Here is a 20,748-nt window from a genome sequence, read left to right as displayed (position 1 = left end):
GTCTGGCCCTTACGCCATGATGCACCATACCATACAAATGTCGTAGCAATTTGTAACTCATTTTGCAGAGCAGAACGGCGACTTGTCACTTCTTGTAAACGAGTCCCTGTATGTGCGCTTATGTGAATTTTTTGTCACATTGTGGTGTTACAGATAATATGGGCAGGAAGTCTTGCAAAGACAGATAAGAAAAGGTGACACAAATATTTCATTTTTATTTGCATTTCTATCAGATTTCACAGTAAGATGGAACATTTTCCGACCAGCGGGCATGTTATTCTTTTTGTACTACTGAAAGATCGTGCTAAGTGCTTCGCCATTTTCAGCTTCCTTTTGCACATTGGCAACTCAAGAAGATTACTGTCGTGATGAAAGCAGCCCACTGGCGATGAGTTTACACTAATCATCGGTCCAGAGCTAGTAAATAGCCGTCCTTAAGCCTACACACACGCATTTAAGAAATGTAATTGGTCTACAGAGATTTTGGCCTACGTGCTGTTTTCAAGCTATTCGTGATTAACCACTCACGTTAAGAAAGCCACGCTGCAATACTGGGAAGACCCACGTAACAATTGTTAGCAGAATGTGTCTACAATTGAGGTACGTTCTCCTGCACTGTCTTCTTGACACAGCATTACAGAGATGATGGCTAAGGCGTACTGTAACAAGTCAAGTGCCAGCCAGCCATCCCAGACCTTATTACGGACCCTAGAGCCTCATTACAGTTGTATTATACATAAGTGAAACCCTATTTGCAGTTCCACGTGCATTTTCCATTTATTGTGTGTTTTTAATCAGGATATCGTTTTCCCGCGCTGACCCCCACACGTTGAAGCGATGGAACTTTCCCCCCAGCCAGCACTTGATTGACAGTTGATGTTAGCAGCCGAGGTTTCGGCATGCACAGACAGGTGTCTGCCCTGGCAGCTGCTATGATAATGAATCCCCAAGGGATGGTGACAGGCTGCCTCGCGCGCACCATGAACAATTTCAAACTCTTGATCTTCAGGTGACATAGAGGACACATTAGCTTCGTGTCTTTTGCTCACTGTCACTTCCCATCCAGAGCTCGAAACCTGAAAATGAAGCAAGCTTCATTTTTTGAGCCAGTGCTCAGAATACATTTCGCTTGTTTATATTCTCATTTACTATGAATATGGCCTGGGATCGCTAGATCTCCAGGACTCTGGTGCTCACTACTATTGTTAATTTAGACAAATGTCTAAATTAACAATAGTAGTGCGCACCAGAGTCCTGGAGATCTAGCGATCCCAGGCCATATTCATAGTTCATTAAGAGTTCGGCAGGCCCTAATCTGGTGCTGCACACATATCGAATAAATGTAAAAGAGACCTACAAAAGCAGAGTGCATTACCCTCACCTTTATACATATATTCTCATTTACCCGTCCTCAAAATTGTGCTTAAAAGGTAAATTGAAGGGGTTCTATCAGTTTTCTTTACATTTTTGTACACTGTTTTGAGAAAGCTAAATTCTGAATGACAGGTTACATTTTTTTAACAAAGGTGGTAGATTTCTAAAACAACATTTGTCGCTCTTGTTTCTACTACCTTTGTTTCTCGGGCATTTGTTTGTTTACCTCGGTCTAAAGGGCAGGCCGCGTCTATAAATAATAGGGCTGGAAGTGAACCAACCGCAAAGATCCCTACAACCACGTACCTCCATGAGAAAAAATATTCCCTTTTGCATTTCCTTTCCGTTTCATAGCCTACAATTCTTCGCTTGCCCACTGCCACGCAGAATACACTTTGAAATTCCAAAATGTTTGATAAAGGTTTTCACACAGAGGGATATAAACTAAAATGTAATGGCAGTGAGTCCATTATATTGAGGAGCAGATGGAAAACCAGGTTGCATATATTGAAGTCAAACTATATCATAACACATATATATAGTCAAAAGCTTCAATGCTCCAAGTCATAATTTATGGCATAGATTCGACAAAGCTTTCCATGTTTATTCTGATTTTGACATAAAAAAAACAGCAATTGCTCTAATCCGCTAGGTATTTTTGTTTTTGGACAGATGGTCTTCTACTGGCAATTGCAAAACAATTGCTTTAGAGGAAGTAAAAGTCGTAACAAGGTTCCCTTAGGTGAACCTTTGGAAGGATCATCAATGCCGGAGCGGCCCGAGTGACCGACAGTGCCAGCCCGAAACCCTCGGCTTCCTCCTAATCACACCATAGGCACAGGGCCCAGCCCTGCTCTTGTGTGCCCCGTCCGGCGGAGCGGTCCGGGTCTGCATGGGGTGCTTGGGTGAGGACCGGCCTTCGGCCAGCCTTTTTCACCGGGGAGGACCCGACCAATGAGCAAGGGAAGGGGGTGGGCCCGTACCCTGTACCTTTTAGGGAGGGGCACAGCCGTAGGCCTTCCCAAGACGGAACCCATGCTCACCCAGCACGACCCCCGTGATGGGGGAAACTGAATGGCAGTGCCTCGCCGGGCAGGTACCACCCCCCTTGAAAGGCCCTGCCACCCCGGTCCCTCCCGTGCCTGAGTCCCAGCTCCACAAACCTTCAGGCGACTGAGGAGTGGCCCTCTTGCACGACAGTGCAGCCTGAAAGAGAAGGAGCGGAGGGCCTGCGAGGGAACCCCGGCTCCTCTTGGTGGGAGGCGTATGGGATGGGGAGCCACCTGGCTCCTCCCTTATGGTGCCTCCAACCTGGGCAAGGGTGGGTTGGGCTACTTACCAGCCCACCGGCATGGCTCAGGCCACCTGGCAACGGACGGCTTACATGCATGTGGGGCGACCCCCCCTTGTTGCCAGGTACCCACTTCAACCCGGTTCCAAGCAGCCAGGCCAAGGCGTTTGAAGACTCGTATGGTCACTCCTGGTTACTCCCTGGGAGACCGGTGGCAGTGGGGCGGCCTGCTCCAGTCGCTCTGGGAGCCCCCTCACCCGTGGGTGGGGACTCTGGGGCCAAGCACCTGGTAACGCTTTTTGTCCACCAACGGGGCAGTTTGACTCCCAGAGGGGGAGCCTTGAACGGGGTGCTGGGCCATCTCGCCATGTGGGCTGTAGACGGACAAATGGCGTCGCCTTCCTCCTGCCTCTCCTGCACCCACAGGTGGGTGAACGCTTTTCAAAAGTTGCCTGTGACTCTTGGCTGTGGAGCAATCGGCTCGCATGTCAATGAAAAACGCAGCTAGCTGCAAGAATTAGTGTGAATTGCAGGACACATTGATTATCAACACTTGAAACGCATCTTGCGACCCCATGTTCCTCCCGGTGCTACATCTGTCTGAGGGTCGCTCGATTGTCAATCACGCCGGGGCTTCCCGGGACGCAACTGGGCCTGTTGCAGGGTTTAGCTCCGCTTCCCTTTGTCCCCCCAAAAGGTCAGACCCCCCCTGATCGCCCATGGCAGGGTCCCTCACCCGGTCCTGTCTTGGAGGTACGCCAACGGCACGCCTAGCCTCTCCTCCCTGCCTAGGCCGGGAGGGGGCTGGTGACTGGTCTACCCTGGGCCCGACTGGGGCACCTGGCTGCGTGCCACGCATGACTGTCTGTGGTGTCCCACTGGCTGCCCATGTGCACATGCTTCAGGCACCCACCACCGCGGCTGGCTTCCTGGGGAGGGTAGAACCCCGCCCTGCTGATCCAGGGAAAAGAGGGTGCAATGCTGGCCCTCCTGCGAGAGCAGGGTCGCTGGTGTCCCCCAGCCCCCTCTACGCGTCAGCGTTTTCTGACTCTGACCTCAGATCAGACGTGGCGACCCACTGAATTTAAGCATATTACTAAGCAGAGGAAAATAATCTAACCAGGATTCCCCTAGTAACGGTTAGTGAAGAGGGAAGAGCCCAGCGCCAAATTCGTGGGAAATGTGGCGTACCGAAGACTGACTCCCCGGCGTCGCTCAGGGGGCCGAAGTCCTTCTGATTGAGGCTCACCCCACGGCAGGTGTTAGGCCGGTAGCGGCCCCCGACGGAGTCACTTGGAAATGCAGCCCAAAGCAGATAGTAAACTCCATCTAAGGGTAAATGCAGGTCCAAGACCGATAGCCAACAAGTACCACAAGGGAAAGCTGAAAAGAGCTTTGAAAAGAGAGTTCAAGAGGGTGTGAAACTGTTGAGAGGAAAACGGGTGGGGTCTGTGCAGTCCGGCCGGAGTATTCAACATGGTGGGAAGGTCGGTGGCCTGGGTCTTCCGGATCACCTCCGTGGGACTGGCGCCCAGGCCCTACCCAGCCCCCACAGGGCCCTTTTCCTCTGTGGGGGTGCACTGCAACCGGCTTCGGGTCAGTATGGAAAGGCTTCGGGTGGCAGGTGGCCCTCCACTCTGGTATGCCGGGCTGGGAGGCCCACGCTGGGCACAAGGTATCTTTGGTAATATCAGCTGCCCACCCGACCTGTCTTGAAACATGGGCCAAGGAGTCTAACACATGCGCAAAACCTTGTGGCGCAATTTAGGTGAGAGCCGGCGTGCGCCGGCTGACGTGGGATCATGCCGCATATCCAGCGGCGGTGCACCACCAGCCTGTCTCGCCCGCTCCGCTGGGGAAGATGAGCATGAGCGTGCATAATAGGACCTGAAAGATGGTGACCTATAACTGGGCAGGGCGAAGCCAGAGGAAACTATGGTGGAGGTCCGTTGCAGTAGTGACGTGCAAATCAGTTGTCTGACCTGGGTATAGGGGCAAAAGACTAATCAAACCATCTAGTAGCTGGTTCCCTCCGAAGTTTCCCTCAGGATAGCTGGCACTCGGAGCCCCCAGTTTTATCTGGTAAACAAATGATTAGAGGTCTTGGGGCCAAAACTATCTCAACCTATTCTCAATATTTAAATGGAGAGGAAGTCCAGCTCACTAGCATGGAGCCGATCATGGAATGCGAGTGCCTAGTGGGCCACTTTTGGTAAGCAGAACTGGTGCTGCGGGATGAACCGAATGCCGGGTTAAGGCGCCCGATGCTGACGCTCATCAGACCCCAGAAAAGGTGTTGGTTGATATAGACAGCAGAACGGTGGCCTTGGAAGTCGGAATCCGATAAGGAGTGTGTAACAACTCAGCTGCCGAATCAAGTAGCCCTGAAAATGGATGGCACTGGAGCGTCAGACGAATACCCGGCCATCGCCAGTGCTGAGAGCCACGGGGGCTAAGCCATGACAAGTAGGAGGGCTGCTGTGGTGCGAATGGAAGCCTGGGTCGAGGGCCCGAGTGGAGCTGCCACAGGGGCCAACCTTAGTGGTAGTAGCAAATATTCAAACAAGAACTTTGAAGGCCGAAGTGGAGAAGAGTTCCATGTGTACAGCAGTTGAACATGGGTCGGTCGGTCCTAAGGGATGGGCGAGCACCACTCGGAAAGGACATGTCATGGCCTATGTTGCTCTCGGCCAATCGAAAGGGAGTCGGGTTCAGATCTCTGAACCCGGAGTGCTGGAGATGGGCACCCTCACGGCGTCAAGTGAGGTAACGCAAACGATCCTGGAGAAGGCGGTGGGAGCCCCGCAGAGAGTTCTCTTTTCTTTGTGAAGGGTAGGGCACCTTAAAATTGGCTCGCCCCGAGAGAGGGGCCCGAGCCTTGGAAAGCATCAGAGTTCTGGTGGCGTCCGGTGAGCTCTCGCTTTTCCTTGAAAATCCAGAAGAGATGGTGTAAATCTTGCGCCGGGTCGTACCCATATCCACAGCAGGTCTCCAAGGTGAACAGCCTCTAGCATGTTGGAACAATGTAGGTAAGGGAAGTTGGCAAATCAGATCTGTAACTTCTGGATAAAGAATGGCTCTAAAGGATGGGTTGATCAGGCTGGTGGGCGAAGCGGGGCTGGGTGTGCACCATGGCTGGACGATACACTGCCCTAATGGGCAGCGCAACTCTGGACACAAACCGAGCCCTTCATGTGGATCGCCCCAGCTGTGGTGGTCACCTCGATGCTTGCTACTCCTCCTCGGGAGCACGGGGTGACGTTCTGCCTCGCCGGCACATAGCAGCTGATTTACAAATGGTACAGACCAGGGGAATCCGACTGTTTAATTAAAACAAAGCATCGGGAAGGCCCAAGGTGAGTGTTGACGTGATGTGATTTTTGCCCAGTGCTCTGAATGTCAAAGTGCAGAAATTCAATGAAGCACAGGTAAACAGCGGGAGTAACTGTAATTCTCTGAAGTTTTATAGATGTGCAATTTCTAGTTATATTGAATGAGCCATCACGTGATGGAACAGAAATATCCAAATGCCTCGTTATCTAATTAGTGACCCGCATGAATGGATGAACGAGATTCCCACTGTCCCTACCTACTATATAGCGAAACCACAGGCAATGGAACAGGCTTGACAGAATCAGCAGGGAAAGAAATCAATATTGAGCTTGACTCTAGTCTGTCACTGTGAAGAGAAATGAGAGGTATAGGATAAGTGGGAGGCCCTCTGGCCACCGGTGAAATACCACTACTCTTATAATTTTTTCACCTACCCAGTGAGTTGGGTGGCGAGCCCCGTGGGGCTCTCGTATCTGGCTCCAAGTGCCCGGCACCCGCTGGGTGCGACTCGCTCTGGGAACAGTGGCAGGTGGGGAGTTTGACTAGGGCTGTACACCTGTCAAACAATAACACACGTCTCCTAAGGTGAGCTCACGGAGGACAGAAACCTCCCACGGAGCAGAAGGGCAACAGCTTGCTTGATCTTGGTTTTCAGTCTGAACACAGACCTCTAAAACAGGATCTCATAATCCTTCTGACTTTTTGGGTTTCAAGCAGGAGTTGTCAGAAAAGTTACCACAGGGATAACTGGGTTGTGGCGGACAAGCGTTTCTCAGCGACGTCACTTTTTGATCCTTCGATGTCAGCTCTTCCTGTCATTGTGAAGCAGAATTCACCAAGCATTGGATTGTTCACCCACTAATAGGGAATGGGAGCTGGGTTTAGACCGTTGTGAGAAAGGTTAGTTTTACCCTACTGATGATGTGTTGTTGCAATAATAATCCTGCTCAGTACGAAAGGAACCACAGGTTCAGACATTTGGTGTCTGTGCTTGGCTGAGGAGCCATTGGGGCTAAGCTACCATCTGCAGGATTATGACTGAACACCTCTGAGTCAGAATCCCCCCTAAACCATAACAGTGCTGTGGAGCCTTGGTTGGCCTGGGATAGCAGACTCTTTTGGAGGCCGGTGAGTAAAGCTGCTTGCTTCGATGACTGGAGCATGGACAGAAGGGGGCCACCTCCATCACCCTTAGAGCACCGCATGTTCGTGGGGCACCGGGTGATAAATCATTTGTAGACAACCTGATTCTGGGTCAGGGTTTCGCAAATAGCAGAGCATCTACCTCGCTGTGATCTATTGAAAGTCATTCTGTGAGCCAAACTCTTGTCTCTCTGTCTGTGGGCACCAGCGGACACCCTCCTCCACCACACCCGGAGGTGGGTCCCTCTGCCGCAAGGCCGGTGGGAGGGACTCAGAGGGGGCAACACAGACCCATGGGAGGCTGCCTCCACCACGTGCCCTCTGGTGTGAGGGCCTTTCTCTCCCGTCCATGTCTCACTGGGGTGCAGGGACAGGGCCCACCATCCCTTGTGGGTCAGCGGGGTGACCAGATGGCCTGGGCCAGCTAGGCCCCCTCCCCACTGCTCCTGGTGCAAGTTGAGCAGGGAGGCGAGCAGCTCCAGTGAAGGAGCCTCCTGAGCAGAAGCCTCGGAGTGCCTGGCCACCCTCTCCTTCATTGGACTGCTGTGCGACTGGGTCCAGCCATCCCTGGCCATCTGGCCACTGGGTCGTTCTGGGCCATCTGGTTGCCTGGCCACGTGACGAGATGGCCCTGTGGGCTGGGTGACCAGCTGGCCCTGCGGGCCAGGCAATCAGATCGCCTGGGATGGCCTAATAGACGTGGAATATGGGCTCCCTGGGAAGGCCAGTGGGGAGAGGACATAGCCTGGGCTTAACACTCCTTGGTTCTTGCCCCTGGACTCTGGGAAGGTGGAAGGCACACCCACCGGAGTCAGCTCTGTGAGCCCAAGGTTCTGGGGATGGGCGTGACAGTCAGTAGCCAGGGCAGGGTGGCTGAAGAGCAGGGAGGACTGTCTACTCCCCACTGGCTCCAGGGAAAGGAGCTGCAGGAGGCCAGCCTTGCATGAAAGGGGCGCCAAGCTGGAGCAGGAGCCAGGATGAGCTTGGAGCAGCCCAGAGCAGACAATGCCTGGCAGCGACTTGTGGATGTCCGTGCCACCCAGGAGGTGTGGTCATCAGGCAGAGCTCCTATAGGTGAGCAGGGCCTAGCAGAGAGGAAGTGTCAGTCCCAGGAATCAGCCCTCTTCTCCGGTTGGGAGGGAGGCCCCTGAGTCAGAACCAGTCTCCGTGCAGGCAGGGGGAATTGGGCAGGGCGGCCCGGGGCATGGTCCAGATGGACTCTGGTTGATCATGCCAATGTGGCGAGTTTGTCCATGCTTGGTTGGAAACACACCAAGCATGGACCCCAGTGTGGGTTTCTGAACCTTGCAGAAGAGCGAGAGGATGGGGCTGGGCAGGGTCAGTCAGGCAGCAGGCCTGGGTTTGCCAGGCCACTGGTGGTAGGAGATGTGGTTGGATCCCGGGCCTGGGCTCCGGCTGGCCCTGGGGTGTGTCCATCTAGCCCGGGCAGGTTTTCCCTGCTTGGCTGGGGCCAGAAGCAGGAACTGAGTCCTAGGTACCGGTGGGCCCTGGGATGCGGGAGCCCCCGCTCAGCGGCCTGTCATGGGTCTGGGGGTCCATCGGGGCCCATGGAGGCTCTCCCTGGCCAGGCAGGCTTCAGAAGCCCCAGCCCAAGCCCTGTCCTCAGTCCCTCGGGTGTGGGAGCCCCCATCCTGTGGGCCAGTTGAGGGTCCAGGGGCTGGGCATGGGAGTCCATCCGGTCCGGGGAGGATCCCTGTCTGACAGGCCCTGGGGTAAGGGAGCCTCCCCGGGCCGGCTGAGCATCTGGGTGCTGGAGACAGGGTCCAAAAGGGCCCAGGGAGGCCCTCCCCAGCTTGCCCAGTTCAGAAGCAGGGACTGGGCTTAGTCTGGCGGACCCTGGGGTGAGGGAGCCCCCGTACTGTGGGCCAGCTGAGGATGCGGGTGCTGGGGACGGGGGTCCATAGGCACCTGGGGAAGCCCTCCCTGGCATGGCTGGGTTTGGAAATGGGACCGGGCTCAGGGCTTGAGCTCCGTCCGGTGGGCCCTATGGTGTGGAAGCCTCCTATCCTGTGGTCAGCCAAGGGTCCAGGTGCTGGGGACCGGGGTCCAACGGGGCCCAGGGAGGCGCTCCCTGGCCTGCCTTGTTTCAAAAGTGTGGACCGGTTCTGGGGCTTGACCCCTGTCTGGCGGGCCCTGGGGTGCGGGCACCCCCCCGTCCTGTGGGCAGCCGAGGGTATGGGTGCTGCGGACAGGGGTCCATAGGGGCCTGGGGAGGCCCTTCCCAGCATGGCTGGGTTCAGAAGTTGGGACGACACCTGGGGCTTGAGCTCTGTCTGGTGAGCCCTGCAGCTGGCTTAAGGTCCTGGTGCTATGGACGGGGTACATCGGGGCGCCTGGGAGGCTCTTTACGGCCTGGTTGGGTTCAGAAACGCAGGCCGTGCCCTGGGCCTGGGCCTTAGCAGGCCCTGGGTAAGGGGGTTGCACAGGTGTGAGCCTTCCCGTTAAGACACAGGCCAGGCAAATTGGCATCCTTCGGGCCCCGCCATCTGGTCATGCCTTTCCCCTGGGCCATCTGGTTGCACGCAATGCTTTCCAATGGGGTGATCAGATGGCCGGGCCACCCTGGAAGTCCCGATGAGGACTCATTTGCCTCCCCTATCCCAGCCAGGGCTCAGGAGATCGGGCACGTCACGCCTCAGGTCCCCATGTTACTCAGCGTGCACGGATTACATGAAAGGAGGGTATTTTTTCTCCAGATTACCAAAAAGAAGGTACCTCGGACCTCTGTGAGGTCAGGCAATTCCAAACCAGGGGAGACAGGGCCCAGGCCTGCCCGCCTTGGCCCCCTGGGGCCCCGGTCCATGTCTTGCCGCTCAGTCCTCTCCTAATGGGGCTTTCCTCTGGGCCTGCTTGCTCCAGGAGTGGGCAGGGATGCAAAGTTTGTTTCCCGCATGCAGGTCGGCATACCAGGTTCAATTTGGCATGCTCAGTAAATTTAGGGATGGACTGCTTGGCCAGCCTCGGCTGTTGTTTCAAGCAAAGAGCTTTCACCCTGCATTGACCGTCCGATTTGAGGGCCTGCTGCCTGGCGGGAGGCCCTTCCCCCTACCCAGCAGAGCAAAGGACGAGCAGCCCTGGCAGCTCGTGCCCCCACAGTGGTTTGACCTGAGCGGGAGGGGTCTGGTGGCACCAGGCCCTGGATGCTGCTGCCTGGTAGGTTAGTCGCCCCGCGCGCAACACCAGAACCCCTCTTAGGCCAGCCCATTTCCGCAGCAGCTCAGAATGACCATTCCAAGAGGTGCTGTGGCCACCGGCTCTGGCACAACAGCATCTTGCTCAGGCTGGACCTCGGCCCTCCTCTCTCCTTCCGGGGAGATGGCCGGACCCGCCGGTGCCCGTACGACCACACCTATCCACCCCTCCCGCAAACAATACAGGACTCTTTCCTGGCCCTGTAATTGGAATGAGTATACTTTAAATCCTTTAATGAGGATCCATTAGAGGGCAAGTCTGGTGCCAGAAGCCATGGTAATTCCAGCTCCAATAGCATATATTAAAGTTGCTGCAGTTAAAAAGCTCGTAGTTGGACCGTATGATCGAGCTGGTGGTCCGCCGCGTGAGAAGCTACCATCTTTCCAAATCCTCTGCCTCTCAGCGCCCCTTGATGTTCTTGACCAAGTGTCCTGGGGGTCCAAACCGTTTATTTAAAAAAAAAATGAGTGTTCAAAGCAGGCTGGTTACCTGAATACTTCAGCTAGGAATAATGGAATAGGACTCTGGTTCTATTTTGTTGGTTTTCGGAACTGGGGCCATGATTAAGAGGAACGGCTGGGGGCATTCATATTGTGTTACTAGAGGTGAAATTCTTGGACCGGCACAAGCCAAACCAAAGCGAAAGCATTTGCTGAGAATGTTTTCATTAATCAAGACTGAAAGTCGGAGGTTTGAAGACAATCAGATACCGTCGTAGTTACGACCATAAGCGATGCAGACTAGCGAACCAGCTGTCTTATTCCCAAGACCCGCCAAGCAGATTCCGGAAAACCAAAGTCTTTGGATTCCGGGGGGGGGGGTATGGTTGCAAAGATGAAACTTAAAGGAAAAGACAGAAGGGCACCACAAGGAGTGGAGTCTGTGACTTAAGTTGACTCAACAAGGGAAACCTCACCCCGCCCAGACATGGAAACAATTGACCGATTGATGGGTCTTTCTCATTTCTGTGGGTGGTGGTGTATGGTCGTTCTTAGTTGGTGGAGTGATTTGTCTGGTTAATTCTGATAACCAATGAGACTCCTCCATGCTAACTAGTTATGTGAACCTCAGCGGTTGGCGGCCAACTTCTTAGAGGGACATGTGGCATTTAGCCACACGAGTTGGAGCAATAACAGGTCTGTGATGCCCTTAGATGTCTGGGGCTCCACTTGCGCTACACTGAACGGATCTGCGTGTGAATGCGCTTCGCCGACAGGTGCGGGTAACCTGCTGTACCCCATTTGTGATAGGGATTGGGGATTGCAAATTATTTCCCACAAACAAGGAATTCCCAGTAAGTGCAGGTCATAAGCTTGCTTTGATTTAGTCCCTGTCTGTTGTACATCCCACCCATTGCTACTACCGATTCTATGGTTTAGTGAAGTCATAGGATCAGCCCCACCAGGGTCAGCAAAAGCCCTGGTTTGAGCGCCGAGAAGACAATCAAACTTGATTATCTAGCCCCTTCTATGCTCATGACGGTGCAGTTCCGTCATGAGCCACGGTGGGCATGTGCTCATGACGGAACGGCTCCGTCATGACACCCACCCATGGGGGAAACGCTGATGCTCCCCCATGGGCAGCCCATCTACACCCCCAAGCAGGGATGGCAGCGGAAGAGTTTCTGCTGCCGACCCCCCTTGGCGATCCTGTGACGTCAGTGCGCACAGCGCATGTGACGTCATTAGGAGCAGCTGGTTACGCTGGAAGCCATTTCATTCCAGCCGTCCAGCAGGGAACAGGTAAGTTTCCTTGCTCCGGTGGATGGGGCGGCTCTTGATGCATCGAGGCATCGGGTGAGAGGAAAGAGTTTTTTCTCTACCCTGATGTCTCTTTGCAGGGCATTCCTGCTGCACGATCTTTTTGCAGAAATAGAAGCAACCTCTTGGGCAAGGGTCACTTCCAATTGGGGCACAATATTTTTAAGACTTTTCTGCCCCCCCCTGGGGACAGATCAGCCCTGTTTTATGGACTTTCTGCCCCAAGGGGACCAGAAAACCCCTCTAGAGCCAGGGATTTATTTGTAATAGGCATGGGGGTGATCCCCTGGGCAAGGATTGCTCCCCAGCTGTTTTGGGCCACTAGTGGCTGTTTTCTGCTCCCCCAGGGGGCAGTTTGGCTGACTTTTAGGCAAATCTGCCCCCGGGGGCAGAATACAGCCACAATCACTGAAACCAGTGATTGTTTTTTTTTAATGGGAGCAACCCCTTGGGCAAGGGTCGCATCTATGGAGGGGTACAATTTGTCTATGTATTTTCTGCCCTCCTGGGGACAGATCAGCCCTTTATTTAGGCCTTTCTATCCCCGGGGGCTGAAAACCCCACCAGAGCCAGGGATTTGTTTTTATTGGGCATGGGGGTGATCCCTTAGGCAAGGATTGCCCCCCTTTTTGTGGGGGCACTTGTGCCTATTTTCTGCTCTCCCTGAGGGCAGTTTGGCCTGTGTTTTAAAACAGCCACAATCACTAGATCCAGTGATTTTTTTTTTAAATGGTAGCAACCCCTTGGGGAAGGGTTGCTTTCTTGGGGCATATTTTATGTGTATGTTTTTTTGCCCCCCCTGGGAATAGATCAGCCCATTTCTGGTCCTTTTTGTCCCGGGGGGCAGAAAACCCCACTAAAGATAGGGATTTGTTTTTATAGTGCATGGAGGCGATCCCTTAGGGATGGATTGCCCCCTAATTTGTTTTTTATATGTGTGGCCAGTTACTGCCCCCCCCCCGACTGTAGTGTAGTTCCTATATGCCTGATAGGCTCTGATCATTGGAATAATATACACTATAGATTTGACATAGGACTGAGGTCAGTATGACTCTATCGAGTACATTAAACTTAATTACTTGCATGTGCCAGCTAACTCAGAGGTCACTAGAAACTTCTTGAATGAACAAGAAGGGATTAGTTTCTGACAACCGCATAAACGTGACAACTTTGTTTCCCCTAAAGTCGGAACAGTATCTTCAGAGTTGTGGAAACAACAGATGACCGTTTCACTCAGTCAATCATGCATGCTTTGTTTCTACAGAGTGCATAGAAATAGAGAGATAGGCGTTTCAATAAAAAGGGATTTATTGTACAGTCTTATTTCTCATGCAAGAGATATGAACTGCTATAATCGTAAGGCAGAATGTAAAATATAATATGTATAGCGTTAGCATTAAGATAAAATAATACTGTAATAGCATGTCTTGTAGCTATGACATATATTCGTTAAAATACATACATAAATACCACAGGCTAAAATACTCATCTGGTGCTTCGAAAATAATCCTACCCCAGTGTACCTAATCTAAGTCTAGTACAAGGGAAGAAGTAGGTGCTGTCTTAGTCTGGTTTAGTTATGCCAAGAGTTGCCAAAAGTTTATCTAGGTTCTAATCAGCTCCATACCTTAGAATGAGAGAGGTTGGGATCTCTTTCCTGGGACTCGATCTCTAACTCCCCGCAAGAGGAGTCAGAAACACTGGAGCTGGATACTCAGCGAGGAGAATGACAACTCTGGTCAGTGTGTCAGTTGGGGACTTGACTTCCTTCGGGACTTGCTGTGGTGAGCCGCATCGTGCAAGTAGGTAGTTGAACCGCACCGAACCGTGCCTTGCCATAGCAAGTGAAGGCATATTTATACTTTGAAGTTGTTTAGGAATACCAGTATTGACGTAAAAGTTGGGCATAAGAACGTCATAAATGTACCCCTAAGGAATAGATGTTCATGCATAATAAATGAGTTCTTGGAGAAATCAATATCCAAGCAAGGGAAAGTACTAATGGCTTAAGAGTCTGGTTTTCCAAGAACTCGTTGTGACGAAGATGAACGGATATAAGTAGTCATGCCTGTATTTGGTTATCTTGAGCAATGCTTAAGTAAGGGCTGGATTTCTATGCCTATATAAGGGCAATGTGAATTGTACCAATATAAGGGCATGATTCGGGAAATTCAAACGGAATCTAAATCAAAACACAGCACTACCCTCACTAGGGGCAGGTCTGCCCTATTCGGAAACCCATCTGCTGGGGGGGTTGAAAACCCAGTAGCACCAGGGATGTGTACACATTTAGGTTTTGGTGTGGCCCCTTGGGTAAGAGTTGGCCCAAAGGGATGGGGCATTAGTTGTTATTTTATTTTGGGTGTTTTTCTGTCCCCCTTGGTGGCACATTGGCCATTTGAGTAGTGACATAGCATGTTATAATGTTAATTGATTTATTTCTTGTGAATTGCGATTGTAATGTTTTTCTTCTCCTTTTTATTCTAGTTCAAGGCTTTTGACTGATGTTCCATGTTGTGATTTCATCACTGGTGGTTCTGCAGTTTGTGTAGTTGCATGTGTTTGGTAACAACATGTTTTTTGTACTATTTACTTTAAATGAGTTTAATTTCCCTCCATGAATGTCTATTTGTGAATGGTGTGAAAATAGCCGAATGTTTAGCTTCTGTTTTATTGAGCCTTAAAAACTTTTAGCATTTGTGCTTGATGTATATTTTGTTGTATTGTGAGTAATTGATTTTCTCTTTTCTTTGTAGTGGGATATCGTTGTTTTTTGCTGTGTTTCTGCAGAGTAGGTGCTGGTGAGTGTAGCTGTCTCCTGCAAGTAAATCATATAGTTTTTGAGTATATAGATCTTTGGGAAAAGCCACACTTTGTTTACTTACTTATTTTGCACAGTGTTGGTTGTTGTTGACTTGCATGTGAAGCCTGTTTTTTTAGGAGGACATTGATGTGCCAATAGTGCAGCGAGAGGCATCTGTGCTGCAGCCTGGGGCTGCAAGGCTTCCCGTTGGATGTGATGACCTCTGGGTTGCCCAAGGCATAGTGCAGCTGGCATTGACAGACGTTACTGGTGTTCCAAGAAATGTGCCTGTTTCTTTTTCAGGTAGTGTGCTTGCTGCAGAGTCCCCTCTGTCCACTGGAGCATGGCTGTGAATATGCGCAGTCTGACTCTAGTAACTCTAGCATGACTGATGGTTCTTGGAGCAATATTTGTTTTATTTTAATTATGTTTCACCTCAACTCTGCAATTTCCCTCATAGAGGCACCATACTGCACTGTAATGTCACTTAACCGCTCTTCAAAGATGAGGTTCCTGCACTTCAAGAGGAAATTGGGCCTGTCACTACCAGGTACAAGTGTAGTTTGTAGCCGCACTTAGTATATGATATTGTTTGGAGCTCCCAATAAGTACACCCATGTATGCATTCCTTGAGTCTGCAAGTTGTTCTCGAGTCTAAAGGGGGAGCAAGGTGCAACTGTCTTAATTTCCCTGTCATAATTGTGTTGCCTGGTCAGATCAGGTGGCCGCAATGTTGTCCATGAGCATGTTTTCATTGTTTACCATTGCAAGTCATGTAGTAGCTGACAGTGGGTTGGTGGAGTTACAGGTGGGCATTTAGTCTCCCTAGGGCTCTTACTGGGGTCTTCAGCAGGGACCTAATCACTTCACACAAAAGCAGCAGATGTTCCTGTAAGGTGAAACAGAAACCCAAAGAGCTTTGAGTGTTATGTCTTCCATCACTTGGTCATTCATCTTGTTGTGCTATATTTTGCCCATTACAAACACTGCATGCTCGATAGTATAGAGAGTACAGGTACATTTCCTGCAATACAAAAAATTATTGTCCTCTGAAGTCGATGCTCCACGGATATATAATTGTACTCTTATGTATGCATGCTGTGTGGTACATGTTTTACATTTGAAATTTCTGTCAACAGCTAATATATTTGGAAAATACAAATCACGGTTAAATTCGTGCTTGATTATTTTGGGATTATGGGATTTGTAATCTCCTGTGTGTGATAGCAGAGTTTATGATTGTATTGATGCTCGTAATGGGCTCCTTAGCCATTTACTGTTACGATAATCTCAAAAACACAATTATTTTTCGCATCTTGATATGAGTGGCACACAAGTTCCTAGATGACATAGAACAACATCACATTTTAGGCTGATAAATTGCAGCCTTATGCACTGTTTTCCTTTTCTGTTTGTTGCTAGTATGTGTGATATTTTTCTTAAGCTCAACCAGTGGCGGCTCGCAAAGGGAGTGCTTGGGGCGATGGGCGGGGCGGGGAGGGGTACGGTGGGGGTAGTGGATTTGGACGTTTTTGCAGTACTCTCAAGTCTCACATTGCTATGTGCGACTAGCTCATCCAGGCTAGGTTTTCTACTTTGCATTCTGGTATTTGCAGTCTTGTTTAATGATTTATATTTTCAACTCTGCAAGCATGAATATACAAAGAAAAAGCCAGTACTGGATGAGAAACCCATATAACGTACTGGGAAACGTATGTGCTAGGTTGACATCCAAGAAGCAATAAATGAATCATTTGCAAAGTCTGATTGAAGCCAAGTCTGACTTACAATGGAATGGGTACGACTATCCTTCTACCGGTCATGGCTGTGGTATAAGTTCAACAGATGATCTGCACGGCGGTGTCAGTTTTAGAATGTTTGCTACTTTTCTGTATGCTAGGTACCATATTGTGTATAGTGCAGCTGCCAGTACTTTTACTTCTGCTTGTTATCTTAGCAATGCGCTAAAGTTTGGTTCCCAGAAAAAGCTTTATATTTTTTAATCAAAAGGGGAGAATTGGAAGGTTGTTGTCTTTTTATATTGGTACTTGACTGCAACCAATATTTGGTGCACAGACACAATATTAAGTATCTTTTTCAACCTACAGAAATATCGGAGGGACAGAATATCTACATCAAGAATATCAGTGACTAGAATTTCGACCTGAAGGTAAGAAATATTGTTTTTGTTAATATCGAAGTTAGTAAAATCATTTGCAAAAATATAATTGTTAATAATATCGATGTTTATATTAGTGTTAAGTATTTTAGTATATATTTTATATGTATGTGCTCCATATTTTTTGTTATGCTTTGTATTTTTTTTAAATATATGTATTAAATATTTAGAAGTTACTAATTTTTGTTAAAGTAAATTGTGTGCTTTAGGACCATAGTGGGTTGTGGGTTTATAGGAGAATAGTGTGAGAAGTAATTTAAATATAGTAAATTAAATAATAATTGTTCGAAATTATTAATTTTTTATTACATTTTGCGTTTTAGTTCTGTAGCGGGTTGTGGGTTTATAGGGGAATAGGGTGAGAAGTAATGTAATTATTATAAAGTAATTATTATTTTTTATTTGTGGGTATTGATAATTAATTTATGGTTAATTAATAGTTATTTGGTAATTAATTTATATTAATTGATAATTATTTTAATTGTGTTTAGTTAGTTTAGGAGTGGGTTGTGGGTTTATAGGGGAATAGGATGAGAAGTAATTTAATTATAATAAAGTAATAATTATATTTTTTGGTATTGATAATTTATTGTTAATTAATTGTTAATTGGTAATTAATTTGTATTAATTGGTCATTATATTAATCGTTTTAATTTAGTTTAGGAGGGGGTTGTGGGATTATAAGGTAATAGGGTGGGAAGTAATTTATTATAATTAGGTAATTCTGAATTTTTATTTATTGGTATTGATAATTAATGGATTGTTAATTATTTATTAATTGGTAATTATTTTTTATTATTGTAATAATTGATAATTGTATTAATTGTGTTAATTTATTTCTAGAGTGCGTTGGGGTTTATAGGGGAATAGGGTGGGAAGTAAATTAATTATAATGAATTAGTTATTAATTTTAATTTATGGGTTTTGATAACTCATTTATGGTTTATTGATGATTAATTGGAAATGAATTTGTAATAATTGATTATTTTTTTCTTAGAATAATTGAATTAATTTATTATAAGAGTGGCTTGTGGGTTTATAGGGGAATAGGGTTGGAAGTAATTAAATGTTATTAAATTAATTATTAATTTTAATTTATTGGTATTCACAAATATTACCTTGTTAATTAATTTTTAATTTGTGAATTAATAAAATAAATTATTGATAAGCATGTTAATTTTAACCCTCTGCTATCCAACACTTTCCCTACTATTGCACTCTCTAGAGTTGGAATAGTAATGTTTACCCTTATGCCATTTAACACTTTCCCTACTTTTGCACTCGCTGGAGTGGGAATAGCAATTTTTGCCACGTTGCTATTCAACACTTTCCGTTCTGTCGCACTCTCTGGAGTTGGAATAGTAATTTGTACCCCTATGCTATCCAACACCTTCCCTATTGTTGCACTCACTGGAGTGGGAATAGTAATTTTTACCTCTATGATATCCAACAATTTCCCTAATGCTGCACTCTCTGGAGTGGGAATAGTAATTTTAACCCCTACACCCCAGCTTTCCAAACTTTTTATGTTGGGGACACACTTTTTGGAGATGCATCATTTTGGGACACAGTAAGGCAGTCTAGCGAGTGTGGCGTAGTGAGCCTGAACCACCTAAGGGGGGTTCGGTGGGGTTCTCACTCACTCTGTGTGTCTCCCCCTCTCTCTCTGTCTCCCTCTCTCTATCCTTCTCTTTCTCTCTGTCTCTCTCCCTCTGTATGTCTCCCTCTGTCTGTTTACCTCTTTCTCTCTCTGTCTACCTCTCTCTGTCTCCCTCCCTCTCTCTCTCTCCCTCTGTCTCCCTCCCTCTGTGTCCCTCTTGTCTGTTTCCCTCTTGTCTGACTCCCTTCCTCTGTCTCCCTCCATCTGTCTCCCTCTATCGTCTCCCTCTATCTGTCTCCCTCTATCTGTCTCCATCCCTCTGTCGCCCTCTGCCCTCTGTCACCCTCCTCCCTCTGTCACCCTCCTCCCTCAGTCTGTCGCCCACTGTCTGTTGCTCTCCCTCTGTCTGTCGCCCTCTGTCTCCCTCTCGCTGTCTCCATCCTTCTGTTTCTGCCCCTCTGTCTTCCTCCCTCTGTCTCCCTCCCTTTTTCTCTCACCCTCTGTCTCCCTCCCTCTGTCTTCCTTCCTCTGTCTCCCTTCCTCTGTCTCTCCCTCTCTCTCTCTCCCTCTGTCTCCCTCTGTCTGTCTGTCTCCTTCTCTCTCGGTCTTCCTCTCTCTGTCTCCCTCTCTCTGTCTCCCTCTCCCTCCCTCTGTCTACCCTGGACTCCCTCCTTCTATCTACCCTGGACTCCCTCCCTCTGTCTCCCTCTCTCTCTGTCCCCCACAGTTTCCCTCTCTCTCTCTGTCCCCCTCCCTACCTCTGTCTCCCTCTGTCTGTCTCTCTCTATTGGTCTCCCTCCCTCCCTCTGTCTGTCTCCCTCTCTGTCTCCCTCTGTATCCTTCCCTCTGTCTCCGTCCCTCTGTTTCCGTCCCTCTGTCTCCTTCCCTCACTGTCCCTCTGTATCCGTCCCTCTGTCTCCCTCCCTCTCTCCCTCTCTCTGTCTCCCTCTCTCTCTGACTTCCCCCTCTATCTCCCTCTGTCTCCCTCCCCTTGCCTTTCACCCTCTGCCTGTCACCCTATGTCACCTCACCTTAGCTTTGGTGCAGATGTAATTTGAAGAACACAGATGTCTACTGTTTCTCCTTAACGGAGATAGCTTAAGTCTAAAACATTGTTAAGAATCAAATGAGGTTTCTTTTAAACTAACATTTTCTTTAACTCTAAAATAAGTATTGGCAAAGCCGTGCCAGTTCGGAAAGGTGCCACATTGTGCAAATTGTCCTTAACATCTGATAATTTGCTGGCATGAGTAGCACGTACTTTTTCTTTTTAATCTCATGATTAATCACCAGTTCAACAGGATTTATTCAAGGACAAAAGTCACATGCTACATTTTCGAAAAGACTTGTGTCCTACAATGGCACATAAAATAATAGCTGGAAATACAGCATAAAATCAAGAAGGTGCAAGCACAGCAGTACATGCTATTACTCATGGATGCTAATAATGTTTCACTTTCCACCATTTACTTGTTAATTGGGCTTTATTGTGAATCGCCCGACCCCCATAGAGCAGAGTGTCTCGGAGTCCACACTGCTGCAGCTGACTCTGAGACACTCTTTCAAAGGAATGCCTCTTAATTAGCAGCAGTTATGTGCTAAATGCCCTTAATACTGGTGTCATCCCGCGACACACCCACCATTTGCAGGCGACACAGTACTGTGCCGGGACACACAGTTTGGAAAGCTCTGCCCTACACTATCCAACACTTTTCCTACTGTTGCACTGATTGGAGTGAGAATAGTTATTTTTACCTCTTCGCTATCCAACTCTTTTCTTACTGTTGCATTCAGTGGATTGGGAATAGTAATTTTTACCCCTATGCTATCCAACACTATTTATAGGGGAATAGGGTTGGAAGTAATTAAATGTTATTAAAGTAACAATTATTTTTAATTTATTGGTATTCATAAATAATAAATTGTTAATTAATTATTAATTCGTGAATGAATACAAATTTTTATTGATAAGCATGTTAATTTTAACCCTCTGCTATCCAACACTTTCCCTACTGTTGGACTCTCTGGAGTTGGAATAGTAATTTTTACCCT

At 48.7% G+C, this 20,748-nt stretch overlaps 1 non-coding gene and 2 pseudogenes across 1 annotated transcript; all 3 read left to right on the top strand.

The window, feature by feature from the left end:
* Positions 1–3,121: 3,121 nt before the first annotated feature.
* On the top strand, positions 3,122–3,275 carry LOC147723926 (5.8S ribosomal RNA; annotated as a pseudogene).
* A 441-nt stretch (positions 3,276–3,716) lies between these two features.
* LOC147723925 (28S ribosomal RNA) lies at positions 3,717–7,328 on the top strand. The gene has a single exon (XR_015295341.1). It is a non-coding gene; the product is annotated as a 28S ribosomal RNA (ribosomal RNA).
* Positions 7,329–10,478: 3,150 nt separating this feature from the next.
* LOC147723924 (18S ribosomal RNA) lies at positions 10,479–11,859 on the top strand (annotated as a pseudogene).
* Positions 11,860–20,748: the final 8,889 nt, after the last annotated feature.

This window comes from Lissotriton vulgaris, chromosome 4_1 (assembly GCF_964263255.1).
Source record: "Lissotriton vulgaris chromosome 4_1, aLisVul1.2, whole genome shotgun sequence".
In the NCBI taxonomy this organism is placed as follows: Eukaryota; Metazoa; Chordata; class Amphibia; order Caudata; family Salamandridae; genus Lissotriton; species Lissotriton vulgaris.
This window is presented reverse-complemented; position numbering and strand designations above follow the sequence as displayed.